A 9,925-nucleotide genomic window follows, 5' to 3' on the forward strand; every position below is an offset into this window, starting at 1 on the left:
GAAAGGAGAGGCCAGACTCCATCCTTCAGCCTCTGCCTCTCACCTGCCGTTCATCTGGGTCATGCTTTGGCTCAGATGCCCATGGGGTTCCGAGGCTTCTTTCCTCTTCCTGGTGAGGACAGAGGCTCTGATGGCCCACAACCCCTTCTGAGCAAAGCAGCTACTAAAGCCTCCATGGTGGTCGCACTGCTGTGTGCCAGGTGACACCCCTCACCGTCCCCACCGCAGCCCATCTGACCAGAAGCTAGGCCCTTCCAGCAACAGCAATGGAGGCTCTTTACTGATCAAACTACCAAAACAAGAAGTTTCCCTCCGGGGGGAACAGAATGCAAGACAGACGGAGATAGTGACGGCCAGGGAAGCAGGCGAGAGCAAAGGCGGAGAATGGTTCGATGCCGGAGGTGTGGACACCTGGGTGCTAGACCGTGATGACAGTGAGTGCGTGTGAAGTACAAGTGTTCACTCTGCTGACCCACACGTAGTGCTTTATACACACTTTCTCATTTTTGTCTTCCTATCAGCCTTATGCAGCAGGAACTGTTATATGACCATTTCACAGATGGGAAAACTGAGGCAGAGGGCAACTAAACAACTCTGTGGAGGCCAAAGTGGTGTTGCCAGGATTCAAACCCAGGCAGTCCGGCTCCAAAGCCCACATTCCAGCCCAGGGTGGCTTGGCTGAGCGGTCGTTGGCAGCGTCCCCATCTGACCTCCGCATTCTGTAACAACACACAGGCACTAACCAGGGGGCCCTCCCGTGTGTCTCTTTGCTCCCTGAAGCCTTACTCGGGGCTGGACGATGATGTCCCCAACAGCCACAGTGGGTTCTTGGCTGTCCCTCTGTGGCCTCGGATGACAGATACCTCGATGGCCCAGAGTGCCAGGTGCCCCCAGTTGGGTAACAACTAGCTCTTCCAGTCAGAAAGAATGAAAATCCCTCCCCACTGCAGGTGTGCCTCTGCTCAGGCCCACAGGCTGGTGCTTGGGGACCTGGGAGTGGTGTCCTCTCAACCAGCCTGAGAGAGACTGCTCTCCATACCTTGAGTTGTTCAAGTCAGCCGCCACTCTGCTGGGGCTCAGGACCAAGACGAGGCTACGGCACCCACGTGGGGGTAGGGGTGCCATAGGGGAGGGAAGAGGGGAGGCAGAGGGGGAAGCAGGGGAGCCTGAGGGTCAGGGGCCAGGTTCTAGCCCCACATCTGCCCCCACTGGCTTTTGTGACTCTGGGTGAAACTGGGGCCAGGGCTCCTATTTGTTCCATTCACTTCTGCCAAATTGACTAAACATCCGAATTGACGCCATCTCTGTATTTGGATGCCTGGCTCCCTTCCCTACAGATAGGGAGCGACCAGGGAGATTTATGTATGCTAGAAGGATGCCCTGCTCACAGCACCGCCACCTTGCTGTCAGGCCGGCACAAGGCACAGACACTCATCCCAACACCACCTTGGAGACCAGACAGAGTGGGCCCCAGAGGGGGCAGCTATCTGCGGAGCTGGGCCATCTACTCTCCTCTAAGAAGCTGACCCTGCTTTCTTCCATCAGAGGGCCTTGAGGACCCCTGTTGGCTCCTACTTCATACCCCTGGCTATCACCCCGTCGGATGCCCTGAGGGAGCACTGGGCTCCAGCTGTCCACCCGAGAACTCTTCAGAGTGCACAGCCCTCAGGCTCCTCCCACCCAGCAAGCCCACACAGACACTGGCTGTCCATCTGCACGTCTGTGGTCACTCTAAGTGTCTAGAAAGCAGGACACACCCCAAGTCAGTCGGCCCAGCTGAGGGGTGACATGGAAGAGAGAAGCAGAGGCTGGATCCTCATCCCCTTAGGTCTTGGCTTTCCACCCAGAGCTCTCGCGACCACGACTGCCACGGAACACCAGGCAGGAGGCTCCCCAAGCCTGCCCAGGCCCTCGCTGCCCAGGTAAGGCCTTGCTGAGGGCATAGGACAGAGTCTGGGTCCTCACGTACAAAGGGGAGAGAAAGAATACATCTATTCCAGGCAACATGGTCCTAGTCTGAGGCTGATTCAGGAACCAGTGCCCATGGCCACTTTGACCTGACTGCTGTCAAGCCCCACAGAAACAGAGAGGAAGGCTCCATAGGACATGCCCCCCACCCCAGCGCATCCCTGCCTCCTGGCCATGGGAGAGCTCATGGCCACCCTGCGCCTCTCGAAAGCCTCACTCATGTGAGAATGAAGTGGGGTGACATGAGTCTCAACATACAAACCAATTCTAGGTACGGTTGCCCTGACTTCATTTAGCCTGCTCTGCCTCGTTTGCTCTGCGAGGTGCCCCCCTTTTTCTGGAAGCTCTCTCTCCCTTTGGCTCTGGCTGTGACACTCTCTGCCTGGGGTCCCATGGCTCCTCTCTCCCTGTCGTGTTCCCGTGATGGCCTTGTGCATCCTTGCTGTCTGAGGCTCTCACACTTGTGCCTCGGCCTCCCCCTCTCCTGAGCCTCACTGCTGGATCTGACTGCTGGCTGGACACGTCCACTCAGCACGGCCCAGGCACCCTGCACATCCCGAGGTGAACACCCCTCCCGGTCTCAGCTAGTAGGGTCCAGGCAGGCTCCAGGGGCTGCCCTCCACATACCCTCCCTCCTTCCCCTAAAGCCTGGCCACTCTCCACCTTCGGCTGCCACTTACCCTTTCTAACAGCCCCCACTCCATCCATCCGCCCCCGCCCTGGGGGTGCCCTGGTGTAGCCCCCCAGGTGTACACAGCACAGTGCAACCGGCTGGGGTGTGTTCTCTCCCGTGCCTGGTCACTAAGGATTTTTCATTTCACCCCCGTGCAGCCTCTCTCCTGGTCTGTTGCAGTCACCCTCCCTGTTCCCCTTATCCTCTGCTGTGTGTCTCTTTATCTCCAGCTTTGGTGACTGTCACTGGCCGTGCCTTCCCTAGGCTACACCTTTGTATCCAGAAGCTTTCCTGTCACCCCAGTGAGGGAGCCTACAGGGCACTTAATGTTCAGAAAGCTGGAGTGGAAGGGGACACTTGGACAGATGCCCTGTGGAATCCCCCTTTCTGGGGGACAATTCTGAGACATTCCTTCTTCCTTGGCTGGCTGTCCATGTCTTCCACTCCTGTTCCCCAGAGTTACTGCCCAAAAGAAAGCACCTACACCATTGCCCCATCTCAGCACAAAGTCTGCCCTGCCCAACCACACACACAGACCTGTGTCCTTCCAGTACTCCCGTATTGGATGAAAAGTAGGAGGAAGAGGACCACGCGGGAGGAGGAGAGGCCGGGCAACCATGGAGGTTGTACTCTGTGCCCTTCCCCTGCTCAGGGCCAACCCAGAGCTGCAAAGGATGTGGCCAGAGGTGTGGGGAACGGAGCGTCACTAGCAGGCCAAGCCCTCACTCACAGTCCGTCCTGTGGTCACTCGCTCGCCACCCCAGGGGCCCACAGGATGCCTGGATGCTGGCAGCCCATCCGAGGCCCTGGCAGCCTCAGGGCTGGTAGGCCTTCCTGTCCCCAGGGAGTCTTTGGCCCCTGTCAGAGTTCTCAGCTCCACCTGGAGCGAGCACGAGAGAAGGACCTTCATATGGACACATCCCCATGTCCCTCAGGAAGGCAGCAAGCCCAGTTTCTGTCTCCTCCATCAAATGCTCTCAGTGCTCTGAGATTTGCTTGAAACTTAAACTCTGTATCAAGCTCCCTGGGCCAGATTCCGAGCTTATGTAACTCCCTGGGAATTCCCATGTGTTGGGCTGGCTGTTCCTAGAATCTTATTATGATTCATAACTTGGTTCCGGATGTGGAGCCTCAGTGCAGCTCTGACCTGGTAAATACGAGCATCTGCCTTGGACTCAGAGACCCACGCTATAAAGCACAGACCAGAGCTGTTAGAAGAGGTGGCTCTGGGGGTGTTACCTGCCCACAGCCACCCATCCATCCCTGCCACCCCCAATTCAAGGGAATGAAGACTTGCAAACAGCTCTGACCTCTTCAGTGAAAGGCCAACACTCAGGGAGCTGTGAGGATTATGTTCAGGATGTCGGGTGGTGTCTGGGGGCCGGCCTGTACCCAGGCCAGCCAGGCAACTGGGGAGAAGATGCGGGTCATGGGGACTGTCCCTTAAGGTGGACCCTTCCCCACCATGTGCAGTTTCCTCTACCCGCAGGTCTTGGGCGTGGAATGTACTTCGTATCCAGGCCCATAGTCTGTGCTTCCAGCCAGAGGGGACAGATGCCAGTACCCCACAGTGGGCTTGTGCATGGTCACAGCTGGACTGGTGTTTTCTTCCCCACACTTTCCACTTCCTGTCACCATAGGACCGACCGGCATCTGGAAGCCCCCTGCTGTGTTACTGCACTGTGTGAAGTCATGGTGGGGGCCTTGGACCTGTGGGAGAAGGATGTCTCCTCCCACCCCAGACCCCAGGCCGTCTGAGCCCGGCTGCTCGCAGAGATGCTGCGAGGCCTCAGCTGGCCTCCCCCTCTCCAGTTTGGGACATGCCCCCTCCCTTCCTCTCTGGTTCCCACTCCTCCCCCCTCCCACATACAGCTTCTCCTAGAGACACCCAGAACGCCGAGCCAACCCCTTCTGGGTAGTTCCGTGTGCCGGGCCCTGCCTGGTGCTAGAATGTGAGTCGAGGAAATGTGGATATGACAGACCTACTCTCAGTTTAAAGATGAAGTGGCACAATCTTTGTAAAGTGCCTCCCGCAGGAGAGGCCTCCCAGGCCCTTCGGGTTCTCTCCAGCACGAGGACCACGGGACCCCACCCCCGCCGCTGGGGCTGAATGGAAATTCAGGCCCAGAACAGAAACTGGTCAGATACAGATAATAGGGCTCACAGGCTATGGCCGCTGTGTGCATAGAGAGCCTGGCCCCTGCTCAGGAGAGAAGACACCCCATGTCTGCTCCTGGGGATGGCAGCCTGCTGCTCGCAGCTCCCGCCCCCTGCCCCAGGGCCTGCCCCGAGACAGCCAGGGGTGAGGCTTTCATTACTCACCACACTAAGGCAGCAGAAAGGAGGCAAAGCTGTCCTGCAGGTGAAAATCATGGCTGGCCCCCCTACAGGAGCCCCCAAGCTTCGAAACGGGGCCAGGAGTGTGAGGGGCAGCTAACCGCGGAGCTGGCTCTCCGCTCACCAAGTAATTAATGCAAATTTCCTTGTCTCCTGCCTTCAGACGACGATCTCAACAATGGTTGCATGTTCCAAAACAGACAGTCCAATTATTTTCCCATAATAACTTCTTTCAGTGCAAAAAATAGTTCACCATTTCTCCTCATTGGTCAAAATGGATCCTGGTTGCTGTGGGTGGTGTGCGCAGCATCCCTCACCAAGTGCCTGGTCTCAGCTTAGTGAGTCACAGCCTGGCCCCTGACGTTCACGATTCAGGGAACAGTGGTGGCAGACACCGCTGAGCTGACCTCCCCAGCAAAGGCCTTCCAGGAACGCCAGACCCACCCCTGGCCCCCCAGGCCCAGAACCACCCAGAACCACTGTGCCCTGCCCTGGAAAGGGTAACCCTCGTGTACAAAGAGCTGCAGAGGCCCTGATGATCCCACCCTCCCTCTGGAAGCCATTGGTGCCGCCTGTAGCCTGCTGGGTCGATCTGAGGGCTCATAGGAAGCTCCGCTGGAATATTTCTCCTCACAGCTTCAGGGCTACCTCAACAAGGAAGGCCAGACAGGTCAATGGAAACCAGAAACAGAAAACTTGCAGGTTTGGTGCCCACAGTGCGGAGGTCCTGGCCATTTGTTTTGTTGAAGTCCATTAGTGGGATCGGAGGGGGCGGGCTCTCTTCCTTCCCCAGACCCACCTGTGGACTGTAAGGGTGCCCTTAGGACCTGGCACCTGTCTGCTCGCTCACTGATTCTGCACCTTGGCCATTCGCTGAAATCAATGGAAGCTTCCCAAGGTCCCAACACTGGATCCCTGCCTGAGCTCCTGAAACTAGGGGTCTGGGGTGGAAGCGTCCCAGATGACCTAATGTGCAATTCAGGGTGACACCTTCTGCGTGTATACAGCAACTCCAGGGACACACTTACAAAAATGGGTTCGGATGTTGCACACAAACTGTGACGTGTCTGGGGTGAACTCATGGGGTGGGTCTCAGATTCTTTGGGGGTAGTTGTGTGGTTGCAGCTCCACAGTCTGCGAACGCTGGCTGAGCATATATATGTCCCCTAAGGGAAGTCGAGGAAGGCTGGATCAAAGGACCCTGGCACTGAGTCTCATGCTATGACTTCAGAGGCAGATGCAGTTAAAAATAGAGTGGCTGGCGCATTGAGGTCCTGCTGCCAAGTGGGCTGCCCCATGAGCTGCAAATTCACCACACCTGGTCTATAACTGTGTTCTCAACCCAACAGTTTGTTTCTCTAATTGGTCTCATTAGAGTCCTTAAATGAAATTCCTAACAAATAACTTTCAGGATAGAAAAATAAATATGGGCAATTACATATGGGCAATTGTGTTACTTTTCTAGTTTCAATCTATCTAGCACGCATCTGTTTCTAACCCTTATGCAAGAGCTCTTTGCATACAAGTCTATTTCTCCTGCTAAATAGTATGCCTCTAGAGGGAGGGGAGCATTGGCTACCCCTCCCCTTTTTAGCATTACACATGATCTTAGCTGTCAGCAACTTGCTCCCACCATTTTACCAGTGATCTCATTTAATTTTATTAGCTCTCTGCACACAAGCACTCTTGTACTGTTTTACTGATGGGAAAGTGGAGGGCAGGGAGGCCAGGTAGCTTCTCAGGGGTCTCACAACCAACTCAGCTGAGAGCTGAGACCCTCCTTGAAGCTTCCAGAACCTGTGCATTCAGAGCCACACACACAGGATGCACCCATAGTTTGTCTACTCTGAGAGGGAAGGCATCTGCTTTAAGAATCATCACTATGATTTCTGATGGGCATTCTCATGATTAACATTAGTAAGTGAATTGCAAATACACTGAATGAAAATCTCCCATTGAACTTTGCTGGGATTTTAAAAATGCATTCTCACAGAGTGTTTTGTATTCCAGTAATCCATTCCAATACATTACTCCACAATCCACCCAAACTTTATTTGATCATTGACTCATATGCGATTCCTACCATTAAAAGAACAGTCCTAGCACAAGAAACTGCCCAGGGCTCCTCCACAGCTCAGCACCAGCTGGGCCCTTCCTGTGCTTGCGGAGATCACACTGGTCTCCAGAGTCGCTTTTGACCCAAAATGCTATATTTGCACCCCTTTTTAAAAAAGAACAGACATGCTTCTCTCCTCCAGACGTCCAAGATGCCGAAAGGGAAGAAAGCTAAGGGGAAGGTGGCCCCAGCCCCTGCTGACAAGAAGCAGCAGGAGGCCAAGGAGGTGGTCAATCCGTGTTTGAGAAGAGGCCCAAGAATTTTGGCATCGGAGGGGGGGATCCAGGCCAAAAGGGACCTCACCCGTTTTGTCAAATGGCCCACTACATCTGGCTGCAGCAGCAAAGGGCTATTCTCTATAAACATTTAAAAGTGCCTCTTGTTGGGCGCCTGGGTGGCTCAGTTGGTTAAGCGACTGCCTTCGGCTCAGGTCATGATCCTGGAGTCCCTGGATCGAGTCCCACATCGGGCTCCCTGCTCGGCAGGGAGTCTGCTTCTCCCTCTGACCCTCCCCCCTCTCATGTGCTTGCTCTCTCTCATTCTCTCTCTCTCAAATAAATAAATAAAATCTTTAAAAAAAAAAAAAGTGCCTCTTGTGATTAACCAGTTCACCCAGGCCTTGGACTACCTCACAGCTACTCAGCTGCTTAAGCTGGCCCACAGATACAGACCAGAGATAGCAAGAGAAGCAGCAGAGATTGTCAACCCAGGCTGAGAAGAAAGCTGCCAGCAAAGGGGATGTCCCCACTAAGACATGGCCTGTCCTTCAAGCGGGGCTTCATACTGTCACCACTTTGGTGGAAAACAAGAGGGCTCAGCTGGTAGTGACTGCACATAATGTGGATCCCATCGAGCTGGTTGTCCTCCCAACTGCCCTGTGTCATAGGATGGGGGTTCCCTACTGCATTATCAGGGGGGAAGGCCCGGCTGGGGCATCTGGTCCTCAGGAAGACCTGCACCACTGTCGCCTTCACGCAGGTTAACTCAGAAGACAAAGGGGCTCTGGCTAAGCTAGTGGAAGTTAGCAAGACCAATGACAATGACAGAGATGATGAGACCCGCCATCACTGGGGAGGCAGCGTCCTGGGTCCAAAGTCAGTGGCTCACATTGCCAAGTTGGGAAAGGCACAGGCTAAAGAAATGGCCACCAAACTGGACTAAGTGGATGCTGTTGAGTTTTCTGTACATAAAAGTAATAAAAAGTTCTTTCAGCCAGTGTCAAAAAAAAAAAGAACAGACATGCATTAAAAATGTACTAATCACATATGCATGGATGCCACGCAGTTAGTTATCATTTGGTTGACAGATGTCCCAGAACTCTGATATGTAGAAAACAACTGGGTGTTCCACATGTTTTTGTCAAGGGTTAAGAGGGTGTTGCTCTCTTAATGCTGTTGTCTGCTCCGTAGCCCAGGCCAGGGCACTGATTGTGCCACACCGTATCTCCTCATAGACAGTCAGAGTCTGCAGATGGGAGGAGGGGTGGGCATGCCTCCCAGCTCAGCAAGACCAGGTGTGGGAAGCGTGGGCAGTGGGGAGCCGCTGGGGGAGGAAGGCCCACGGACCCACAAACAAGTACCGTGCCCACATGGATGGGGCCACAGGGACAGCTGCAACAGGACCCCTGGCCCCTGTCCTGAGGGCCCTTGCAGTCCTGGTGGGAGGTGACTGGGGGAGGTGATGGTGGCCCTTCTGTCAGCGAGGATGGAGACGGCGATGCAAGTGGTCAGCTGGCCACACAGGGCGCAGAGAGGGGGCTCTGCTGCTCTGGCCCCACTGAGTGAAGGACACTAGTCAGGGAGAATGTGCCCATCAGGCAGCTCAGCAGCCCTGCAAACGTTCCGGCCACTACCCCTTTTGCTGGGACAGTTTCCTCAGCGCTGAGTCGGCCTTTTCTCGTCTATAGGATGAGGAGAGAAGCAGTGTGTGTCACGCACCAAACATCGCCATCCACGGGGTCCTCCAGTGACCACTTATCAAGCACCACCAGGGCCTCAGGCACGAGTTGCCATTGAGGCTTCTCAGCTGAGGAGGAGCATGATCAGGCCAGAACTGACAGAACTCCCTTTGAAGTTTGTCACAGAGGAGGCTGCCGGGGAACCCAGGGATGGGGAAGAGGCTCCTGCCTCCCCAGCAAAGCGCCCCCACCACCCGAGGGCTCCCAGCCTCATTTGCCCACCCCCGCTTCCCCTTGCGTCATCACAGCCTGGGTCCATGGTCCAATGATGTTTCTGGGGATGGAGATGCATTTATTCATCTTTCTCAGCCCCACCTCAGTGCCAGTGACAGAGTAGGATCAATAACCCTTTGGGATGCCTGGGTGGCTCAGTCGGTTAAGCGTCTGCCTTCGGCTCAGGTCATGATCCCAGAGTCCTGGGATCGAGCCCCGCATGGGGCTCCCTGCTCAGCGGGGAGTCTGCTTCTCCCTCTCCCCTTGCTCCTTCCCCCTGCTCATGCTCTTTCTCTCTCTGTCAAATAAATAAATAAAATCTAAAAAAAATAAATAAACAAATAACCCTGCACTCCCTGGGAAAGGCCAGCCCGGCAAGCCAAGAAAGAGCTCTGGCCCCTGAGGATGGGCAGCCTCGCAGAGAGAGAACCTGTTCCAGTGAAAACAAGGTTTTCTAGAGGAGAGGCCACTAGAGTCAGGGAGATGCTCTCCAGAGCTCAGAGGTGGCCTCTAGTTCCAGCATCCCAGTGCATGTCCCTGTTTTAGGGACCCTGGGACCCAGGTACCTACAAGAGAGGCCCAAGAACCAAGAAATCAGGTGGGAACCTGTTGGAAGTGCCCAGTGGGGCTCCTGACTTAGGAAGGAGGCAAAGGTTGGTTT

General features: G+C 55.1%; 1 pseudogene; it reads left to right on the top strand.

The window, feature by feature from the left end:
* Window positions 1–7,227: 7,227 nt before the first annotated feature.
* Window positions 7,228–8,255, top strand: LOC110572052 (annotated as a pseudogene).
* The last annotated feature ends 1,670 nt before the right edge of the window (window positions 8,256–9,925 follow it).

This window comes from Neomonachus schauinslandi, chromosome 10 (genome assembly GCF_002201575.2).
Source record: "Neomonachus schauinslandi chromosome 10, ASM220157v2, whole genome shotgun sequence".
Classification (NCBI taxonomy): Eukaryota; Metazoa; Chordata; class Mammalia; order Carnivora; family Phocidae; genus Neomonachus; species Neomonachus schauinslandi.